Source organism: Panthera leo, chromosome C2, assembly GCF_018350215.1.
Source record: "Panthera leo isolate Ple1 chromosome C2, P.leo_Ple1_pat1.1, whole genome shotgun sequence".
Lineage (NCBI taxonomy): Eukaryota > Metazoa > Chordata > Mammalia > Carnivora > Felidae > Panthera > Panthera leo.
The window spans coordinates 128358679-128381303 of record NC_056687.1 but is presented as its reverse complement, the minus strand read 5'-3'; the positions used below and the strand labels follow the sequence as shown (position 1 = coordinate 128381303).

General features: G+C 40.8%; 1 long non-coding RNA gene across 1 annotated transcript in view; it reads right to left on the bottom strand.

Moving 5' to 3' along the window:
* Positions 1-9557: 9557 nt before the first annotated feature.
* LOC122230388 overlaps positions 9558-22625 on the bottom strand; it is a 28477-nt gene continuing 15409 nt past the window's right edge. Inside the window, exons 2-4 of the long non-coding RNA XR_006207399.1 lie at positions 15580-15676; positions 14342-14464; positions 9558-9639 (exon numbers count right to left, since the gene is read on the bottom strand). This is a non-coding gene — a long non-coding RNA (uncharacterized LOC122230388). The remainder of the gene's footprint in view (positions 9640-14341; positions 14465-15579; positions 15677-22625) is intronic.

Below are 22625 nucleotides of genomic sequence, written 5' to 3'. Positions count from 1 at the left end.
ATAAAGAAGATGTGGTATATATATACAATGGAATATTACTCGGCAATCAAAAGAATGAAATCTTGCCATTTGCAACTACATGGATGGAACTGGAGGGTATTATGTTAAGTGAAATTAGTCAATCAGAGAAAGACAAAAATCATATGACTTCACTCACATGAGGACTTTAAGAGACAAAACAGATGAACATAAGGGACGGGAAACAAAAATAATATAAAAACAGGGAGGGGGACAAAACAGAAGAGACTCATAAATATGGAGAACAAACTGAGGGTTACTGGAGGGGTTGTGGGAGGGGGGATGGGCTAAATGGGTAAGGGACACTAAGGAATCTACTCCTGAAATCATTGTTGCACTATATGCTAACTAATTTGGATGTAAATTTAAAAAAATAAAAAATAAAACAAGTTAATAAAAATTTAAAAAAATTAAAAATAGATCTACCTTATGACCCAGCAACAGTACTGCTAGGAATTTACCTAAGGGAAACAGGAGTGCTGATGCATAGGGGCACCTATACCCCAATATTTATAGCAGCATTTTAAACAATAGCTAAATTATGGAAAGAGCCTAAATGTCCATCAACTGATGAATGGATAAAGAAGACGTAGTTTATATATACAATGGAATACTACTTGGCAATGAGAAAGAATGAAATCTGGCCATTTGTAGCAATGTGGATGGAACTGGAGAGTATTATGCTAAGTAAAATAAGTCAGGCAGAGAAAGGCAGATACCATATGTTTTCACTCATACGTGGATCCTGAGAAACTTAACAGAAGACTAGGGGGGAGGGGAAGGGGGAAGTCACAGATAGGGAAGGAGGCAAACCACAAGAGACTCTTAAATACTGAGAACAAACTGAGGGTTGATGGAGGATGGGGGAGAGGGGAAAGTGGGTGATGGGCATTGAGGAGGGTACCTTTTGGGATGAGCACTGAGTGTTGTATGGAAACCAATTTGACAATAAATTATAAATATAAATATAAATAATCATGCTCTTTATATAAATCAGAAAACTGAAACAAAGAGGTTAAGTGACTGCCCAAATACACACAGCAAGTAGCTGGTAAAGTCGAGATTTGAATGTGGGCATTCTGGCTGTAGAGTCCACACATTTAACTAGCTCACTGTATAGAATATGTAAAAGGTCATCTGATTCTGGAAGTATTTCAAAGAAAGAATCATAAGATCTAACAATGGAATGATGTAGGAAATGAAGAAAGAAACCAAGAATGATCCTAAGATGTATTTCTTACCACTTCTATTCACCATAATATTGGAGGTACCAGCCTAGTCAATAAGGCAAGAAAAAGAAATAAAAGGATAAGGATTGTAAAGGAAGCAGTAAAAACTGTCTTTCTTTTGTAGACAACATGTTCATATATGTTAAAAATCTTAAGGAATTTACCAAAAGAAGTTACTAGAAGAAATAAGAGAATTTAGAAAGGTTGCAGGACACAAGATCAAAATACAAAAATCAATCTTATATACCAGCAACAAATTTAAAATGAAACTATAAAAAATACCAGTTATAATGGTATCAAAAATATGAAATACTTAGAGACAATTTTCACAAAGTATTAATATGTCTTGTTCACTAAAAATTACAAAATGTTATTAAGAGAAACTAAAGAAAACCTTAAAAAAACAAAGACACATACCATGTTCATGGGTTGGAAGACCCTACATTTTTAAGATGTCAATTCTTCCCCAATTTGAACTATAGACTCAATACTGTTCCAGTCAAAATTCTAGCAGTTGTTCTTACAGAAATAGAGAAACTGATATTACAATTTATATGGAAATACTAAGGATGTAAAATAGCCAAAAGAATCTTAAAGGAGATGAAAAACATTGGAGAACTTATACTATACTTGATTTTCAAATATATTAGAAAGCTACAGTAATCAAGAAAGTGTGGTATAGGTGTAAGATCAATGGAGCAGGTTAGACAGTCCAGAAATAAACTCATACATATATGGTCAATTGGTATGCCACAAAGGATATCATCTTTTAAACTAATGATGTTGGAACAACTGAAAATTTGTAAAGGAAAACAAACATCTCAATTCTTACATCATACAGAAAAATTAATTTGAACTCAAACATAGACCTAAATGTAAAAGCCAAACCTATAAATTTCTAGAATAAAACATAGGATTAAATCTTTGTGACCTATGGGCAGGCAAAGTTTCTTAAACAGGAAACATAAAGCACTAACCATAAAAAAAAAAAAGTGATCACTTAGAGTTCATCAAAATTAAAAACTGCTCCTCAACAGATACTACTGACAAAATGAAAAGACAAGCTAAAAACAAAGAGAAAACATTCATAATACATATATTAGAAAAAGGATTTGTATCTAGAATATATAAAGAACTCTTACAACTCAATAATCAGATGACACTATTTGCAGACGACATGATACTCTATATAGAAAACCCGGAAGACTCCACCAACAAAAATGTTAGAATACATGAATTCAGCAAAGTTGCAGGATATAGAAACAACATACAGAAATCTGTTGCATTTCTATACACCAATAATGAATCAGCAGAAAAAGAAATCAAAGAATCAATCCCATTTACAGTTGCACCAAAAACAATTAGGTACCTAGGAATAAACCAGAGGTAAGAAGATCTGTACACTGAAAACTATAGAACATTTATGAAAGAAACTGAGGAAGACAAAGAAATGGAAACGCATTCCATACTCATGGATTGGAAGAACAAACATTATTGTTTTTTTTTAACATTTATTTATTTTTGAGACAGAGAGAGACAGAGCATGAACGGGGGAGGGTCAGAGAGAGAGGGAGACACAGAATCTGAAAAAGGCTCCAGTCTCTGAGCTGTCAGCACAGAGCCTGATGCAGGGCTTGAACTCATGGACCGCGAGATCATGACCTGAGCCAAAGTCGGATGCTTAACCAACTGAGCCACCCAGGCACCCCAAACAAACATTGTTAAAATGTCTATACTACCCAAAGCAATCAAAGCAATCTACACATTTCATACAATCCCCATCAAAATACCACCAGCATTTTTCACAGAGCTAGAACAAACAATCCTAAAATTTGTATGGAAATCACAAAGACCTTGAATATCCAAAGCAATCCTGAAAAACAAAAACAAAACAAAACTGGAGGCATCATAATTCTGGATTTCAAGGTATGTTATAAAGCCATAGTCAACAAGACAGTATGATACTGGCATAAAAACAGACACATAGATCAATGAAACAGAATAGAAAACCCAGAAATGGACCCACAACTATATGGTCAACTAATCTTTGACAAAGCAGGAAAGAATATCTAATGGGAAAAAGATAGACTTTTCAACAAATGGTATTGGAAAAACTGGACAGCAACGTGCAGAAGAATGAAACCAGACCATTTTCTTATACTATACACCAAAATAAATTCAAAATGGATGAAAGACCTAAATGTGAGACAGGAAACCATCAAAATCCTAGAGGAGAACACAGGAAGTGACCTCTTTGACCTTGGCCATAGCAAATTCTTACTAGATACGTCACTAGAGGCAAGGGAAACAAAAGCAAAAATGAACTATTGGGACCTCATCAAGATAAAAAGCTTCTGTACAGCAAAGGAAACAATCCATAAAATTAAAAGGCAGCCTACAAAATTGGAGAAGACATTTGCAAATGACATAACTGATAAAAGGGTAGTATCCCAAATCTATAAAGAATTTATCAAACTCAACACCCAAAAAAACAAATAATCCAGTGAATAAATTGGCATAAGACTTGAATACTTTTCCAAAGAAGACCTCCAGATGGCTAAAAGATCCATGAAAAGATGCTCACCATCACTCACCATCAGGGAAATACAAATCAAAATCACAATGAGATACCACCTCACACCTGTTAGGATGGCTAAAATTAACAACACAAGAAACAACAAGTGTTGGCAAGGATGTGGAGAAAGAGGAACCCTCTTGCATTGCTGGTGGGAATGCAAACTTGTGCAGCTAAACTTTGGAGAACAGTATGGAGGTTCCTCAAATAAGTTAAAAATAGAACTACCCCATGATCCAACAATTGCACTACTAGGTATTTACCCAAAGTATACAAAACTACAGATTTGAAGGGATACATGCACCCTGATGTTTATAGCAGTATTATCAACAACAGTCAAACAATGGAGAGAGCACAAGTGTCCACCAATTGATGAATGGATAAAGAAGACATGGTATACACACACACATACACATATATATATGATGTGTATATATTATATGTGTGTGTGTGTGTGTGTGTGTATATATATAATGAAATCTTACTCAGCCAACAAAAAGAATAAAATCTTGTCATTTGCAATGACGTGGATAGAGCTAGAGTGTATTATGATAAGCGAAATAAGTCAGTGAAGGACAAATACCATATGATTTCACTCATGTGGAATTTAAGAAACAAAACAGATAAACATATGGGAAGTAGGGCGGGGGAAGAAAAGAGAGGGAAACAAACCACAAGAGACTCTTAACAATAGAAAGCAAACTGTGGGTTGATGGAGGGAGGTGGTGGGGGATGGGCTAGATGGGTGATGGGTACTAAGGAGGCCATTGGTGTGATGAGCACTGGGTCCTATATGTAAGTGATGAATCACTGAATTCTATTCCTGAAAACAATATTGCACTGCATGTTAGCTAACTAGAATTTAAAAATTTGAAAAGAAAAAAAAAATTAGATGACAAACAACCTTAATTTTTTTAATGGGTAAAAGATTTAAACAGATACTTTATAAAAGAAAACTTATGAGTGACCAATAAACACATGAAAGGATGCTCAAGTCATTAGTAATCAGTGAATAATGGATTAAAACCACAATGAGAAACCACTATATATGCAATGATCCAAAAGAATGGTTAAAATTTAAAAACTGACAACACGAAATGCTGGTGAGAACGTGGAGCAACCAAGACTCTCAGACATTGCTCATACATGCTGGGAATGTAAAATGGTAAAAACAGCTTTACAGTTTCTTATAAAGTAAAACACATACTTGCCATATGACCTAGCAACTTAGGTCAAAACCTTCCACTCCTAGGTTTTAAGAGAAATAAAAACATCTGTCCACAAAAAAATTTGTACACAAATTTCAATGATGGCTGTATTATAGGCCCCAAACTGAAAACAACCCAGATATCCTCAACAGATAAATAGGTAAACAAATTATAGTATATGCGCACCATGGGGTTTTACTCAGCAATAAAAATGGACCAAATCTCTAAAACATTATGCTGAACAAAAGAAGCTAGGCATAGAAGCATATATACTATACGATTTCATTATATGAAACCTTAGAAAAGGCAAAACTAATCTGTAATGACAGAAGGCAGATTCGTACTTGCCTGGGACTGGCTTGCAAAGGGACCGAAAGGAACTTTCTGGGGTCAATGCACATGTTCTACATGTTGATCTGGGTTGTGGTACCCAGGAGTAACCATCTGTGCATACACTTAGAAAGGGTACATTTTACTCTGTATAAATCTACAGTATCTAAAAAATACCCTAATAAAATTTATTTTTAAAAATTGAGAGAATAAGAGAACCAGAGACAGCAGACTAGGGGGAGTTTTCTGTGACTCACGCAAAGCCTATTGTATTGGTATACAATAAATTGTCAAGAATTCTTTTATTTAAAAAAAAACAACAACCTTTTAATGTTTATTTTTGAGAGCGAGAGACAGAGCATGAGTGGGAGAGGGTCAGAGAGAGGGAGACACAGAATCCAAAGCAGGCTCCAGGCTCTGAGCTGTCAGCACAGAGCCTGATATGGGGCTCAAACCCATGAACTGCGAGATCATGCCCTGAGATGAAGTCGGACACTTAACCAACTGAGCCACCCAGGCACCCCTCAAGAATTATTTTAATAAATTAAGAGGGGATGGAGAAGGAAAGTGTAGCAGGAAAGGATGAAGGGAAGAGAGAGGTTGCCCAGTGACACTGCCCAGGAAGGCCAGGTGGTAGTGCTGCTTCTCCAATAGCCCTTGGTTGGAGGCCCTCTTACCCTCACTAGCTCTCCTCTCTTCTCAAACCAATCTATGAAAGAGAGAATGCTGATAGGCTGACTTCAGGGGCTGAGATGAAGCTTGGGTGAGATCATTCATGGCAAGGCCTGAACACATCCCGGGCATCAATAATATTAGATGTTATACTTCCAACAGAGAAGCCCCACATAGCTCTGCTGGGCCCCCTCTCTGCTCTGGACATGACCTAGGGAGCACACACATGTCTCTGGCTTCTCTGCCTTCCTGCCCCGCTCTTTCTGACATTCTTGGGCCTCAGAAAGTGAGGGCAGTTATTAGTCCCCAAGTGAGGGTTTCCTAGCTGTCTCTCTGTGGCTGCCGAGGGGACAGGCATGGGAGATGTCTGTGTCTGGTGGGGCCTGAGGACAGGCTCCTGATGCAATCTCTGCTGCTATTCTTTTCAGAGAATGTCTGAGATTCTTTAGATGGGATTAAGTAACAAAGGGGACTTCCTCTTTGGATTATACTGTTTGTCCCAACATCAGAAGCCTCTTTGGACACAGGAGCTCCAGACCTCTGTCCCTTACTCTGTAAAACCACAATGATGATTTATTGGTCCACAGAGATAACAGCAGGGCAAAGAATAATGACTGTGAGGGTGTGCTCCCTGTCTAGGCCATGTTCCTGGAAAGGAGGAAGAGACAGAGGTCAGGGAAGCATGGAGCTGGGAGGAGCCATAGGATCTAGCCCTGCATTTTCCAAGTATGATAGGATCATTGTACATAGTCTAGGACACACAGTTGTTCTAAATGTATGTATTAATTTTTATGGACACTTCCTATTTATGTTAGGTTTTCCATTCATCATGCCTTAGGTATGTAGGCATACCTGAAGTTGCCTTTTAAAATAACTGCACTTCAGGGGGCGCCTGGGTGGCGCAGTCGGTTAAGCGTCCGACTTCAGCCAGGTCACGATCTCGCGGTCCGTGAGTTCGAGCCCCGCGTCGGGCTCTGGGCTGATGGCTCGGAGCCTGGAGCCTGTTTCCGATTCTGTGTCTCCCTCTCTCTCTGCCCCTCCCCCGTTCATGCTCTGTCTCTCTCTGTCCCAAAAATAAATAAAAAACATTGAAAAAAAAAATTTTAAATAACTGCACTTCAGTTTTTTTTTTAAATAGGTCTTTTTAAAGAAGAACGTTAAGCAAATAATGGAACAGATTCTATGCAAATATAGCCAAAAATACAGACAGTATGCAAATAAATGAAATTTAGAGAACACTAGTACCAACACTTGATCTGTCAGGTTAGGAAATAGTGACCTTCGGGGGTCACACAAAAGCTTTAATAGCAAGATTCTTAGTAGCAAAAACAGAGGCACCTAGGAACCCTGATCCATGGAGAAAGTAGGTAAAGAGGGCAAGAGAAGCAGTGCTGAGCTGGTCAAGCATCATAGGAGGGGCCCCAGACTCAGTCAGGTGCTGCCAACTTCAGAGATCCCTCCAAGACCCCCAGTGCATTTTCCAGGGCTATCCCTTGGCACCCCCCAGCTGTTCTCTAGTAAACATGCATTAGCCACAAAAGAAAAAGGTCTAACCCTCATGCTTCTGTCATTAGTTGCCAAACCTGGCATTGCTTAGTTAAACCTAGGCTGGCAGGAGCAAGGAGAGGAGCTGTTTGCCCTGTGCACCAAAAACCCACCGCTCACCTGGTATCAGGGCCCATGTGTTATTGTGTCAAAACCAGCAGGAGACCAGCAGTGCCCCCAGCTCTAGGCCAGGCCCCTACAGACACTTGCTCATTGGGTCCTCCTGACACCCCATGTGAGGTAGGCCCCATAACCATCCCCCTTCAGAGAGGAGGAAATCAAGTCTCAGAATCTTCAGAACTTGTACGAAGTGTGAGTACAGCCAGTAGGTGGCAGAGTAGGGAGCTGAACCCTGTGCTGTCTGAGGTTAAGGGCTGCCCTTCTCCAACCTCTTCTCACTGCATCTTGGAGCCCTGAGTTCCGCATAACCAGGGCCATTCCCTGTGAGATGCCAGCCACCCTCCTCAGCCTCTCACTGTTTTTCTTTAAGGGAGAAATGACCCAGCTTGCTGCACCTGCTCATCCAAGGGCTAGGAATTATACTTTCCTTTGACAAATAAAGAAACTGAAATTCAGAATGATGAAGGGATTAGCATATTTGGTGGGACCTGAGATTCAAAGTCAATATAGAAAGCTCTCACCCAATTTCCAGAGTCCCTAGGAGGAGGGGGACTCTTACTCAGAGTGGATCACAGACTGATGAGAGAAAGCAGTGCCCCCTTTGAGGTACCCACTCTCTGCTTCCAGAGTTTCTGAGACCTAGCACCATGGGGGACCGCTCCAGGTCAACCCCACTTTTTTGGACTTACCTTCTAAAGGATCTCAAGTCCTGAAAAAAAAAAGCATCCCCAGGCAGAGGGCCTATGAAGATAGTAAGACCTCTTAAACTACTGCATGGTCCACCCAGAAAGTTGTTTCCATGAGACAATAAAAGGACTTGGGGTCACCCTGGCCTGGGTTTGAATTCCAGCTGAGACATTTGCCCACTGTGTGTCTGTAGCCATGTTAATTGATCTCTCTTTGCCAATATACCTACCAATGATACTGGGTTAATAACACCAACTTCGGAGGGTAGTTTCAAAATATGTAACACCTCTTTCCATACGTCCTGGTACACAGTAACTGCTCAATAAATCAAAAGTAATGGCAGTCATTGCAGTAATTGTACAAGGGTTAGTCATTCAACTTTTTTGCCTTCATAGCCTCCTGATCCTATACCCTCATTCGGTCCCTAACTGGTATCCTAATTGTCTCTGAACAATCATTTTTTCCCTATATATCTTTGTTTATGCTTTATCTTTTCCTGAAACACCACCCCCTTTTCTTTCTATGGGTCTACATTTTATCCATCCTTCATGGCAGAGCTCCTTGGGAAGAAACTGAGCTGAAATTAAGCAGTCATTAGTCAGGCAAGGTATGAGGAACCAAGAACCAGGGCCTCAAGCTCCAGAAGAATCTAAGACCTGGGGATAAATGTATGCACTCAATTACCTTCAACTTATCACTCACCCATCTGCCTACCACCTACCCACCCAGCCATATATATCATACTCAATCATCTGCCTACTTATCCACCTATATTATTCAGGATAGGGTATCTGCTCTAAGAGTGCCAAATCTCAACTGCCCTTTGTTCTCTTTTCTCTCATTTTGGCCTACTTTTGGATCAATTTAGAATGTTTATCTCCTTCTCCTTTGTTGGGTTAGAAGCAATAACTATGATGTTTTAGTGGTTGCTTTAGAGTTTATAGCATACATATATAATATCCAATACATGTCACAGTCTACTTTCAAATGATGCCATACCGTATCAAGATATTTTCACGAGGTAAAAAATTCTAGGGTGACAATTCTTATCTTTTAGTACTTTAAAGAGGTTATTAGATTATTTCTGGTTTACATTTATTGTAACAATACACGTCTTTTTTTCCCTCTAGCTACTTTTAAGATTTTTTATTTCCTGTTTTAAGCAATCTATGGAGTACCTTAGTGTAGTTTTCTTCACTTTTCTTCTGCATGGGGTTCACTGAGTTTCTTGAATATCTGGGTTCATTGTTTTTATCTAGTTTGGAAAATATATGGCCATCAATTTTTCAAACATTGCCAAAAAAAGCAGAGCTACCATATGATCCAGCAATCCCACTTCTGAGTACTTATTCACACACAATGGAGTATTATTCAGCCATGAGAAAGAAGGAAATCTTACCATTTGCAACAACATGGATGGACTTGAAGGCATTATGCTAAGTGAAATAAGTCAGGTAGAGAAAGACAAATACTGTATGATATGATCTTTCATAAGTGGCATCTAAAAAAGCCACAGTGGTGGTTACCAGAGGCTGTGGGTGAGGAAATGGGGAGATGTTGGTCAAAGGGTAGAAACTTATAGTTTTAAGACCTAGGGATCTAATGTACAGCATAGTGATTACAGTTGAAAATACTGTATTATATACTTGAAAGTTACTGAGAGAGTAGATCTTAAATGTTCTCACTACAAAAAAAGAAACGGTAATCATGTGATGTGATGGAGGTGTTAACCTATGGTGGTAATCATTTTGCAATAAATAAGTGTATGAAAAGAACACATTATAAATAACACATTAAAAGTATATAATGTTATATGTCAATTGTATTTCAATAAAGTTGGAAAAAATTTTTTTTCACCTCTTCTCTACCCTCTACTGTCCTCCAGGGACTCCAGTTACATGTGTATTAGGATGTTTGACATTGTCCCACAGTCCACTGATTCTTTGTCTGGAATATTTCTCCTCTTTGTGTTTCATTTTGGATTGTTTCAATTGCTGTTTTCAAACTCACTAATCTTCTCTTCCTGAATATTTGCCTTGTGCAACACCCAGTGTATTTTTTACATCTCAGGCATTGTAGTTTTCACAGCTGTTAAGTTCAATTTGGGTATTCTTTGTATCTTCCATGACTACTTAACACATTCAATCTTTCATGTCTTCCTGAACATATGGATCGTAGTTCTAATACCTGTGTCAAGATCCAACCTACTGATTGTATCATCTGTGTAATTCCTGGGTTAGTTTCTGTTGATTGATTTTTCTCTTCATTATGGATATCTTTCTGCTGCTTTGCAGACTGAGTAATCTTTGAGTGTATGCCAAACATTTTGAATTTTACCCTGTTGGGTGCTAGGTGTTTTTATATTCTTATAAGTATGTTTGAGTCTTGTTACGGCATAATTAAGTTACTTGGAACCAGTTTAATTCTTTTAGGTCTTGCTTTCAGGCTTTGTTAGATGGGACCAGAGTAGTTTAGTCCAGGGCTACCTATTCCTACTACTGAGGCAAACTCTTGGGTATATTCCATCTGATGCCTTGTGAATTATGAAATATTCCTCTCTGGGTGGTGGGAACAGGCATTATGTCTGTTCCTGTGTGAGCTACAGGGGTTTTCCTTCTGACCCTTTTTGGGTGATACTTTCCCTACCTTCTGAAATGTCCTCATACACGTACATGGCCAATACTCAGCTGAACACTCCAGGGACCTTCCGCAGGTTTCTAGAGTTCTCTGTGCAACGCTCCTTTCTGATGATCTGCCCTGTAAAGTCAAGCCACTTTGGCCTCCCAGCTCCCTCATCTTAACTTGAGACTGCTAAACTCTCCTTGGGTCTGCCCCTCCAGGCATTAGGCTGGGGCCATCATAGGGTACATCTCATTTGCTTTTTATCTTTCAGAGATCACCAGTCTTCATTGCCTGATATCCAATCACTTAATGACATTGTTTTATATACTTGTCTAATTATTTAGTTGTTTTGGGTGGAAGTAAATATGGTCTAGTAATCCACTTTGGTCAGAATCAGAAGTTGCAAATATTTGCCTTTTGATATTGTAAATCTGAAATGTCTGTTAGTCATCTAACTTGTTCAGTCTGTTGTGTCCATTTCTTTGGAACCTGCAAATGGCTTTGGCTGCTGACAGATATGAGAAGATCCCAGGATGTTTGGTGTCTGGAGGAGGAACATGGGGTCCAGGCTTGCCTCCCACTGGACCACCACTGCTACTCTGACAATTGTTTAAGTCTTGAACAGTCAAAACTGGTTTTGGTCCAGGCCTGCTATAGTTTACAAAATTTAATTTCTCTAAACACTTACTGGGTTGCTAATCTTTATTTGCTTTCAATTCCATGTATTAATCATAACCTCGGTTCTTTCCTGGTCCTAGCACTCAAATCTCAAAGTGCTTTCTCACTCCCTCCCTTGCCTCTCTCTCAATGTAAAGGCAGCTACCAGCCTACAGGCTTGGACAAAAAGGCCAAAATTAAAATATTTGCCCTGAGTGCTTTATTCTACTAAGTTTCACTGAGCTTTTATTGGTCAAATCTTTTGAAAATCTTACTTCTTCCTATTTGGAGCTTCAAAATACTGGGCTTTCCCTTCCTTTAAGATGCCAAATTTCTGGAACTTCTCAAGTTTCCTTTCATTTCTACTTTTATACCAGCTGACCCTTTCCTGCACACACATCAGTTTTGCAATACTATGTCATCACAGCCAGTAACATCCACACAAACCAAGACTCTGCTCCCCATCCTTTGCTCTGGTACTGAGGAGTCATTAGGTATATGGTCTTCCTCTCACATTTCAAAAAGCCATCATTTTATCAAGTGGTTTTTCTCTAACAGTGTGGATCTCTATTTCTCCAGTCCTCAGTATAGCTTCCTCACTGTTTACCACCTACTCTAAGACAATGCCACAAACTGTAGGATTTTATTTCAGCAATACTCCACTTCCTTTCCCAATTTCCATATCTGTCAGGATGGACCAATAGCTTCAACAAACCTAATCTTGGTGGCTTAATAAAACAAAGGCTTCCCCTCCCCACACAAACATAAAAAAAAAGTGAATGTTCCTGGTTGCTGGTCCTTCCATCTTGTGGCTCCCTCCTCCCTGTGCAGGTCTCTGCTGGGTCTTCTGCATTCAGATGAGGCAGACAGATCTGCTTCATCGATAAGGAGAGCAGGTGAGGAGTTCACGAGAGATCCTAGGAGCTGGGCCAAAGAAGCGACATTCCATTGGCCAGAACTAACACACAGCCCCATCCAAAAGCAGGGAGCACAGGAAAATGCAGTCTTCCTGTGTGCTTATGAGGAAAACTAAATGTCTTGCTGCCTTCTCAACATTCCAAGTGCCTTTATACCCACTATCTACCTGCTTTCCCCTTCCCTACAACTATCTATTCACCCACTGGGTAGTGACCACCTCAAAGGATGGGATAGGGTGGTGGCCAGGTGTGCCCCAGGACTCTGACAAGGGTGGCTGTCCACCTTGGGAAAGGGAGCTTTCCTCTCCAAGGCTCTAGCTCTTTATGGTCCCCTTTCTCCTACCACTTGTACCACACATTCCTGCCCTGTGTTCCTCGTTCCTATGTATGTGCTTTTTCCCCACTTTACAGAAGAAAAATGAGGCTCACAGAAGGTGTGGCTTCTGAGTCACAAGTGGGGAGGTGTTTAGCTGAAGCAGGACCAAGCCTTTCAACCCCAGTTCTGTCTCTCAGGGCTAGACTTGGTCTGTTGCCAGGCCAGAGCACAGAGGAAGGCACAGAAGAGGGAAGTTGTTTAGACCCTGAGGGCAAAGAGGGAAGAGCCTTTGACTTTGGCCTCCCAGGTACCCCCTCCTCTGTGTAGAAGTCCATAGCCAGGCTTTTCCACGCAAGCAGGCCTCTGCCCACTGCATCCAGGGCAGCCCTGACTAGAACACTCTTGGACTTCTCTAGTTGTCACATTCACACTATTCTGAGAACTGACTGCCCTATTCCAGGCCTTCTGCTTCCTCACTTCATCCAGTACCAGTCAACAACATGCCAAGCCCTCTACCAGCACAGCATCTTGGGGGCTGCTACAGTCAGCTTCACGGTGCTTCTCCATCCTGCCAGGGCAATGTCAGCACTGTGGCACAGTCCTGTGGCTGACAACTTCTGTGTCCATCTCACTCTCCAGACTCTGAGACCCTTGGGGGCAGGGACAGGCCTTATTGTCTCTTTACCTCCAGCACCTAGCAGAGGGTCTGGCACAGGGTGCATGCTCAATAAATGAATGTTGATTGAAAAAACGGGTGACTCAATCAATGAATGAGGACACCCACACAGACAGGGCCTCAATTCCTTATCTGTGGAAGTTGCCTGTCTCCAACACTTAAAAGTTTGGAGAGAGCAGACATGTCTGAGTGATAGGAGACAATGTGGAAAAGGAAGGCGGCCCCCTAAGGCCAGGTCACGTGAGGCCCTGTATGAAGTGGGGGGTTTCAGCTGCCATTGAGAAAAGCCTCATGGGCCCTGCCCAAGCAGAAAGATCTGGAGGCAGAACTGCCTCTAATTAATACTTTTTCCCTTTGTGCTCTGGCATTTAGCTTTCTCTTAACCAGCAATTCCTTAACTACTAAACCGCTGTCAAATTTATCGAGCACCTACTGCATGCCAGGCACTTTGCTGGGCGCAGAGGATTCAACACAATCTGCACAGGCCCTACCCTCAATGGAACTTCCAGCTAATTGGCCAACAAGTAATTAACTGTCTACGTGTGGTAACCTGCACAGCCCTCTGTCCCAAGAATGCTTCATCTTCACCTTTATCTTGAGTGATGATGCAGAATTTTTAATGACAGGCAGGGCAAGGCTTTCCAGTTTCCTTTTCATTCCCTTCCTTGGGCAGGGGTCATACCTACTGGGACTCTGTCCAATGTAAACTAGGCTAATGAGATGATAGGAGGTATTCTTAAGGTAGGATAAAGGGAACAACAAAACATACCTGCTATTAATCAGTCTTGCTTGTCATCTCTTGTGTCATGTGGTTCATCGCCAGAGCTGCACCATGAGGGTGTCCCTCTCAGCAGGGGACAGAGTGGGGACCAGTTCAGGAGGAAGAATGCACCTGGGGGGTGCAGTGTGAAGATGAAACCTTGTTGTCTTATGGATGCATCTCTATGAAACTGGCCTAGGAAGGGATGGGCCCTTCATCTCCCCCTTCCATGTGCAAGACTATACCCCTCCCCAGTCCATCCCTTCATGAGCTCCATCAGGGGGAGGACCTGAAGGATCTGGTGGCCTGATGACTGGAGCAAATAGGCAATGAGAATAGCTGGGCCTGAGGGAAGCACAGAGGGGACTGTGGGAATGGTGAGAACACAGAGGGTATCAGAAATGCATCTTACACCCATCCATGATGAGCCTGGTGTAGGCTAACAGGCAACTCAGGAAAGATGAAAATTGTGTGGCATCATACTCTAGACTCCAAGTGTGTACTTATCATCCTGTACAGATGCCCAACAGAAATGCATTCTTCTCTAAGTTTTCCAATGTTAAGGGTACAGCCAAGGAGTCATCAGAGTAATTCTCTAGCGTTTGACCTGTAAGTCCCTCAGTACCACAATTAGATCGATCTGGAAACTTTTCACTGCTTGGGATATGTACAAGATGCCAAGAGCTCACAAGAACCACTTGAGGGCAAACTTCTTCAACTTAGGGGCCACCATCACAGGGATAGCTAATGCTCCCATCTTTCCTCTGGACTTGGAGCTATGGCTCTGGCGTGCTTGATCTAACAGATTTCCCCAGTAATACCCATGTGGTGTGGATGGTGATGGTGGAGGTGAAACTGATTTCAACACGATTCAGAGGGAGAAGGGGCTTTTGTAATATAGATAAACCTTTGAACTTTGGGGTCTCCCTGAGAGGAGAATTTTATTACAGCTTTACTACCCTGATATGGTGGACACAAGTAAAAATCTCTTCAAGTTTCATGAGATGGCCTGGATTCTGGTTTCTGTCCCTTACATGGCACCCAAGCCCTGACCAAGGTCTTGAACAAGAGAAAAGAGTTGTCTTTGAAAAAGCTCCCCCCACCCCCACCCTGGGGTTTGGTGGGACTGTCCTCAGACTGAGGCCCAGGGTTACTTCTGGAGAAGCAGGTGGCAGCAGGGAGGCTGTCCATCCCTCTCACCCCTGGGACTATGGCCCTCTCCCCACAACCAGTGCTCCCCTACCCACCTCTGGCCTCTCAGCCTATTTCATTCTGGTGCAAGAATCAGTTGCTGCCCTCGAAGGCCTGCTTCAAAGTCTGATGCCCCTGAAAACACACATCTTCCTGCACACAAAGAGGAGATGATTGACTGTCTTAGCCTGCTGAGAAAAGATCCCCATGGGCAACCTGAGCTTAAAAAAAAAAAAGGCAAAACAAACCCAAACAAAAACAGGTCAGCATGCAGCAAAACCCAAAGGTCTTCCAAGGTAGTGCATTCTGCATTTTAATGTGCAGACAAATCACCTGAGGCTCTTGTTAAAACTCAGATTCTGAGCCTGAGTGGCTCAGTCAGCTTCGTCTGACTTCAGCTCAGGTCATGAGCTCATGGCTGGTGAGTTGGAGCCCTGTGTCGGGCTCTGTGCTGACAACTCAGAGCCTGGAGCCTGCTTCAGATTCTGTCTCCTCTCTCTGCCCCTCCCCCACTTATGCGCTGTCAAGCTCTCTCTCTCTCTCTTTCTCTCTCTCAAATACAAATAAACACAAAAATTTTTTTAAAATTCAGATTCTGATTCAGGAACTCTCAGGTCATGCTGATGCTGCCAAACTACAAATCACACTTTGAGTAACAAGCCTAAGAGATAGCAAAGCAGGCAGCTGGGAGCACAGCACGGCCTCCCTCCAAAGACAGGACTGCACAGGGCCTTCCCTGAGTTTAGCCAAATGCCACCGGTGGCCAACAGGGCCACAGCCAGGACAAAGAGGCCAAGGGTTCCCATTGCTAGAGGTGTTCTCTGGGGGGGGTGGCCCTGGTGCTTACAGAACCCAGATCTCTACTGATACCCACCCCTAAGCCTCTCTGGTCCAACTTCCCTTCTCTTAACATATTTTATTTTAAGTAGGTTCCGCATCCAACGTGGGGCTTGAACTCACGACCCCAAGATCAAGAGTCACACGTGCCACCTACTGAGCCAGCCAGGTGTCATCCCCTCAATCTCCCTTCTCTTAAATTCTGGTTGGGGAACTTTTCTGTTTTTATTTTAATCCTCTGCTTCCCCTTTGTAATTATTAGCTCCTCAAAAAGAGAGAAAGACTTATCATCCTGATTGGTTAGAACCCAGACTATTCATTGGCCTTCAAGGTCAGCTTTGGCTGAACTTACCCACTCCATTCCCTCATGCAAACCTGGGCACTTCTTCCTCTCAGGTGGGTCTGGCAACAACTTGCTTTCTGTTTCACCTCTTCTACTCCTGCAGTAGGCTAGGGAGTTACCCGGGTCTGCTTTGCATGCCCAGACATCTTAGATTCACTTAGACCTTAAGGCCTAAGCCTCCTTCTCCATACAGTTATTCTCAAAATGCCTTGTACTAGAGGGTATCAGGTATTTGTCCAGAGGTTCCTCAGGGCTCTTTAGTAGTAAGGGACAAAAACAAAGGGAAAAAAACTGACTCATGGGGCTTAAATAATCCAAAGGACTTTATTATAAAACCACCCAAAATGTCAAGGGGCAGGACTGGCTCTAGAACTAGGGCAGAGCACTAAGACAGGGGGGTGGAGCATGGAAAGGAGGATGGAGATTGGGTGAAGAGTACACTTGGAAGCTCTCTGAACATGCCTAATGACAGAGACCAACAGAGTGCACAGCGTATGGAAGGCACACAGGCCAAGGGAAAACTGACAGACACCCAGGCCTCCAGCACCAGTTGTAGCTCACCAGCTTGGTGACCTCAGTCTCTCTTTGCCTTGCCTCCCACCATTGCCTGTAAGCACCTGGATCCACCTCTGTTCCATCCCCCTTTGCCTAAAAACCTTCCTGCCCATCCCCCTTTTCTCCTGTGACATTATATCACCCTTTAAGGTACCACTCATAGTCTGCCTAAATCACTGACGGAGGGACTTGGGCTCAGTCAGCCTGCCCACACTCTTACCCTCCAACACCATCACCTAACTCTTGGCATCACCTGCCCTCTGTGTTAACCCTGATTGTTGCTGTAGACCTTTGACAGTCTGCCTCCTGGCTCCTCCAGACAGCCAGTTTGCTCAATTTATCTCTGAATACTAAGGCTTGGGACATAACCAGGCACACAGTAGGCATGCATAGTGAATGGACAAGGCGTGCATCCAGTCACAACAATTCTCTAATCAAAAAATTGATACAATGATATTTCCCTACTTCGCAGGGTTGTTTCAATAAGCAAGAGACAGTATTTGTGAGTACACAGTGTAGAAGGAAGGCATTTCTAATGATGACCGGATATGGGTGGGAGAGCTTAGTAAAGCCACTCCACATTGGTTTCCAGTCCAAGGCCCAGTCTCATCTCCCCCAAGGCCCCAAACTCTTTTTTTCATCCTGACTCTTGATTACCTAATAAAGGATGTTCCAAAGATCACAAGTCAAAGTGCTGGCTCTGTAACACATGAGATCTACAGCTGTAGAAGTAAAAGAAGATAGGAAAGAAAGTACAAATGGTACTGTTTTGATCCTAATTACACAGATTAATCAATCCAAGCATAAGAGTATGATGAAACCCATCTTGTTACAGGATCATCAACTAGCAAAAACAATCACAATAGGTGTCGGCACTTATGACCATTCTTTATTTTCGCATTAGCAAAACTCTTGAAGTAGCTTTGCTCAACCCCCAGCCCCAGGCTCAGCGAGCAGTCATTGTTCTGGCCAGTAAATCTGGCTGAACTAAACATGGTAGAGTCAAGTCAAGTCAACTGTGTGTGTGTGTGTGTGTGTGTGTGTGTGTGTGTGTGTGTGTACCAGAGACTGAGAGACTGAGAGACACAGAGACAGAAACAGAGTTATGCAGGTAGAGACAAAGAAACTGAAACAGAGATCCAAGGTACTCAGGTAGCAAGACATACTTGGAGAATAGCGAGACAGCATGATTTGGGACAGAGACAGAAATAGGGACAGAGATCACACAGAAAGATACACACACACACACAGCACTTTACTAGGTTGATGTGAACCACCACCAGGAACATATTGCTAGTTGAACAAAGTTACTGGTCTCTTGCAACAAGAAGACCACACATGATAGGGGACTTGGAAGCACTGGCCTTACTGCAACAAGTACCAAAAAACACAACTTTGATCACAGAAGTGTTTTTGTTGCCGTTTGGCTGGTAGGAATCAGTAACTTTGATAAGTTATCAATAATCATGATAAATCTAACAGGGATAAATTCACCTACTTTAAAAAGCCTCTCAGGTTATATTTAAAAAAAAAAAGAAAATACACTCTTTAAAAAAATATAGCATACCAAAACAACGCAGGAAGTAGAATCAAGGGAAAAAATGTATCATGTAAATGCTAATAAAAAAAAAAGTACGTATACAGTATTAGTATTAGTATCAGTATTAGTCAAAACAGAATTCAAAGTAAAAATCACGAACTGGGACAGAGAAGGATATTTGATAAGAGGTATGATATGAGGATTATATATCTTATTAAAGAAAAACCATGGCGGGGGGTGCCTGGGTGGCTCAATCAGTTAAGCATCCAACTTTGGCTCAAGGTATGATCTCATGGTTGGTGAGTTCAAGCCCTGCACTGGGCTCTCTATTGTCAGCGCAGAGCCTGCTTCAGATCCTCTGTCCACCCCCCCCACTTCTGTCCCTCTGCTGCTTGCTCGCTCTCTCTCAAAAATAAACATCAAAAAAAAAAAAAAAAAAAAAAGAAAACATGGCAGTCATGAACTAAACTGTAAGCACTAAACAACATGTTTTGCAAAATATGAAATAAAACTGGTTGATATAAAAGGCCCAGAAATATTGGTTTCTCTCAAATTGGCAGATCATGTGGTTTAAAATAAAAAGCAATGACATAGATCAGAAAGAAAACAGAGAACTAGAAACACTCTACAGACCAATTAGACCTAACAGACATACACAGAACACTCCACCCAATAACAGAAAACATACACTCTTCTCAAATGCACACGGAACATGCTCCACAACAGACCACATATTAGGCCACAAAACAAGTCTTAAAAAATTTAAGATTGAAATTATACAAATATCTTTTCCAATCACAAACAGAATGAAACTAAAAATCAAGAGCACAAGGGAAACAGAAAACTTCAAAAATATGTGGAAATTAACACAGTTTTTAAACTTCCAAGGAGTAAGCCATAAGAGAAATTAGAAAATACCCTGAAATAAATAAAAATGCAAACACAACATAACAAAATGTAGAGGGTGCAGTGAAGGCAGTGCTAAGGGGGAAGTTTATAGTTGTAAATGTTAAATGTGTACATTAAAAAAGATCTCAATTCAACAACATAAATTTACACATGAAGAAAGTCAAAAAACAAAACTTCCCACAACTAAACCCAAAGCTGGCAGAAGCAAGGAAATAATACAGATTAGAGAAGAGATAAATGAAATAGAGAATAGAAAAATAATAGAAAAAAATCAGTGAAATTAAGAGTTGGTTTTTGAAAGATCAACAAAATTGGCAAAGTCTTAGCTGGATTAACTAAGAAAAAAAGAGAGAAGACTATATAACAAAAACAAGAAATGAAAAAGGGTATTACAAATGATGCCACATAAAAAGGATTATAAAAGTTCTATGAACAATCATATATCAAAGAATTGGATAATTTAGAAGAAATAGATTAATTCCTAGAAATATACAGCATACCATCTGAATCATGAAGAAACAGAAAATCTGAGCAGACCAGTAACAACTAAGGTTAAATCACTAATCAAAAACCTTTCCCAAAAGAAAAGCCAAGCACCAAATAGCTCACTGGAGAATTCTGCCAAATATTTATGGAAAACTTAACACCAATTCCCCTGAAACTCTTCCAAACAACTGAATAGGAGGGAACGCTTCCAAGTTCATTCTATGAAGCCAGCATTACCCTGAAACCAAAGCCAGACAAACACTTATAAGAAAAGTACACACCAATATCCCTGCTCAACAAAATACTAGCAAACTGAATTCAATAGCACATTAAGAGCATTATATACCACAACCAAATAGGACTTACGCCGTAAATGCAAGGATGGTTCAACATACAAAAATCAATCAATGTAATACACTGACAAAGTGAAGGACAAAAACAATGTGATATCTCAACTGATGCAGAAAAAAACATCTGACAAACTTCAATACCTTTTCATGATAAAAATATATATATACAACAAACTAGGAATAGAAAGAAAGTACTGCCACATAACAAAGGCCACTTATTATAAGCCTACAGCAAACACCATACTCAGCAGTGAAAAACTGAAAGCTTTTCCTCTAAGATCAGGAACAAAGCAAGCATGCCCATTCTCACCACATCTGTTTAACAAAGTATTGGAAGTCTTAGCCAGAGCGATTAGTCAAGAAAAAGAAATAAAAGGCATCCAAATTGGAAAGAAAGAAGTAAAATTATCTCTGTCCCCAGGAAATATATATGCTTTTATATGTAGAAACTCTAAACATTCCACACACCCCCAAAAGTTAGAATAAACAAATTCAGCAAAGCTGCAGAATATAAACCAACACACAAAAATCAGTTGCATTTCTATATACTAACAATGAGCAATCCCAAAAGATATTTTAAAAAAATTCCTTTTACAGTAGCACCAAAAAGAACAAAACACCTAGCAATAAACTTAACCAAGAAGGTGAAAGACTTGTACACTGTAAACTACAAAACACTGCTGAAAAAATTAAAGATGGCATAAAAAAATGAAAACACATCTCATGTTCATGAATTAGAAAACTTAATATTCTTAAGATGTTCATATTACTCAAAGCAATCTACAAATTCAGTGTAATCCCTACCTACCAAAATACCAGCAGAATTTTTGGAGAAATAGAAAAATACACCCTAAAATTCATATACAGTCTCAACAGACCATGAATAGCCTAAAAATTCTGAAAAATAAAAACAAAGTTGGAGATCTCACACTTCCTGGTTTCAAAATATATTACAAAGCTACAGTAATCAAAACAGTGTGATGCTAGCGAGCATAAAGGCAGACCCATAAATCAATTAATAGAGATCCCAGAAATTAATGCTCATATATATGGTCAAATGATCTTAGACAGGGTGCCAAGACCACTCATGTGGGGAAAGGATGGTCTGTTCAACAAATGGTGGTGGAAAAATTGAGTATCCACATGCAAAAAAATAAAGTTGAACCCTTAACTTAGAGATACAAAAATTAACTAAAAATGGATTAAAGACCTCAATGTAAGACCTAAAACTATTAAAATCCTAGAAGGAAACATTAGGGAAACTTTCATGACATTGGATTTGGCAATGATTTCTTTTTTTTTTTTTTTTAATTTTTTTTAATGTTTATTTACTTCTGAGACAGACAGAGACAGAGCATGAGTGGGGGAGGGGCAGAGAAGCAGGCTTCAGGCTCTGAACTGTTAGCACAGAGCCCGACAAAGGGCTTGAACCCATAAACCGTGAGACCATGACCCGAGCCAAAGTTGGTCGCTCAACCAACTGAGCCACCCTGGCACCCCGGCAATGATTTCTTAAACATGGCATCAAAAGAATAGGCAACAAAAGGAAAAATAGACACATGGGATTATCTCCAAGTTCAAAACTTTTGTGCATCAAAGGACATAATCAACAGAGTGAAGAGACAACCTAAAAAATAGAAGAAAATACTTGCAAGTCACATTATCTGATAAGGGTCTAGTTTCCAGAATACATAAAGAACTCCTATAATTCAACATGAAAAGAATCAAGGGGTGCCTGAGTGGCTCAGTCAGTTGAGTGTCTGACTTTGACTGTGGCCCAGGTCATGATCTCACAGTTTGTGGGTTCCAGCCCCATGTTGGGCTGTGTGTTGGCAATGCAGGGCCTGCTTGGGATTCTCTCTCTCTCCCTCTCTGTCCCTTCACTGCTTGCATGCTCTCTCTCAAAAATAAATAAATAAACTTAAAAATTTTTTTAAAAATCAAATAACCCAATTAAAAAATGGGCAAAGCACTAAAACAGATATTTCTCCAAAGATGAAGCACAATGGCCAATAAGCATATGAAAAAATGTTCAACATCATGAATTATCAGAGAAATGCATTTCAAAACCATAGTGAGATA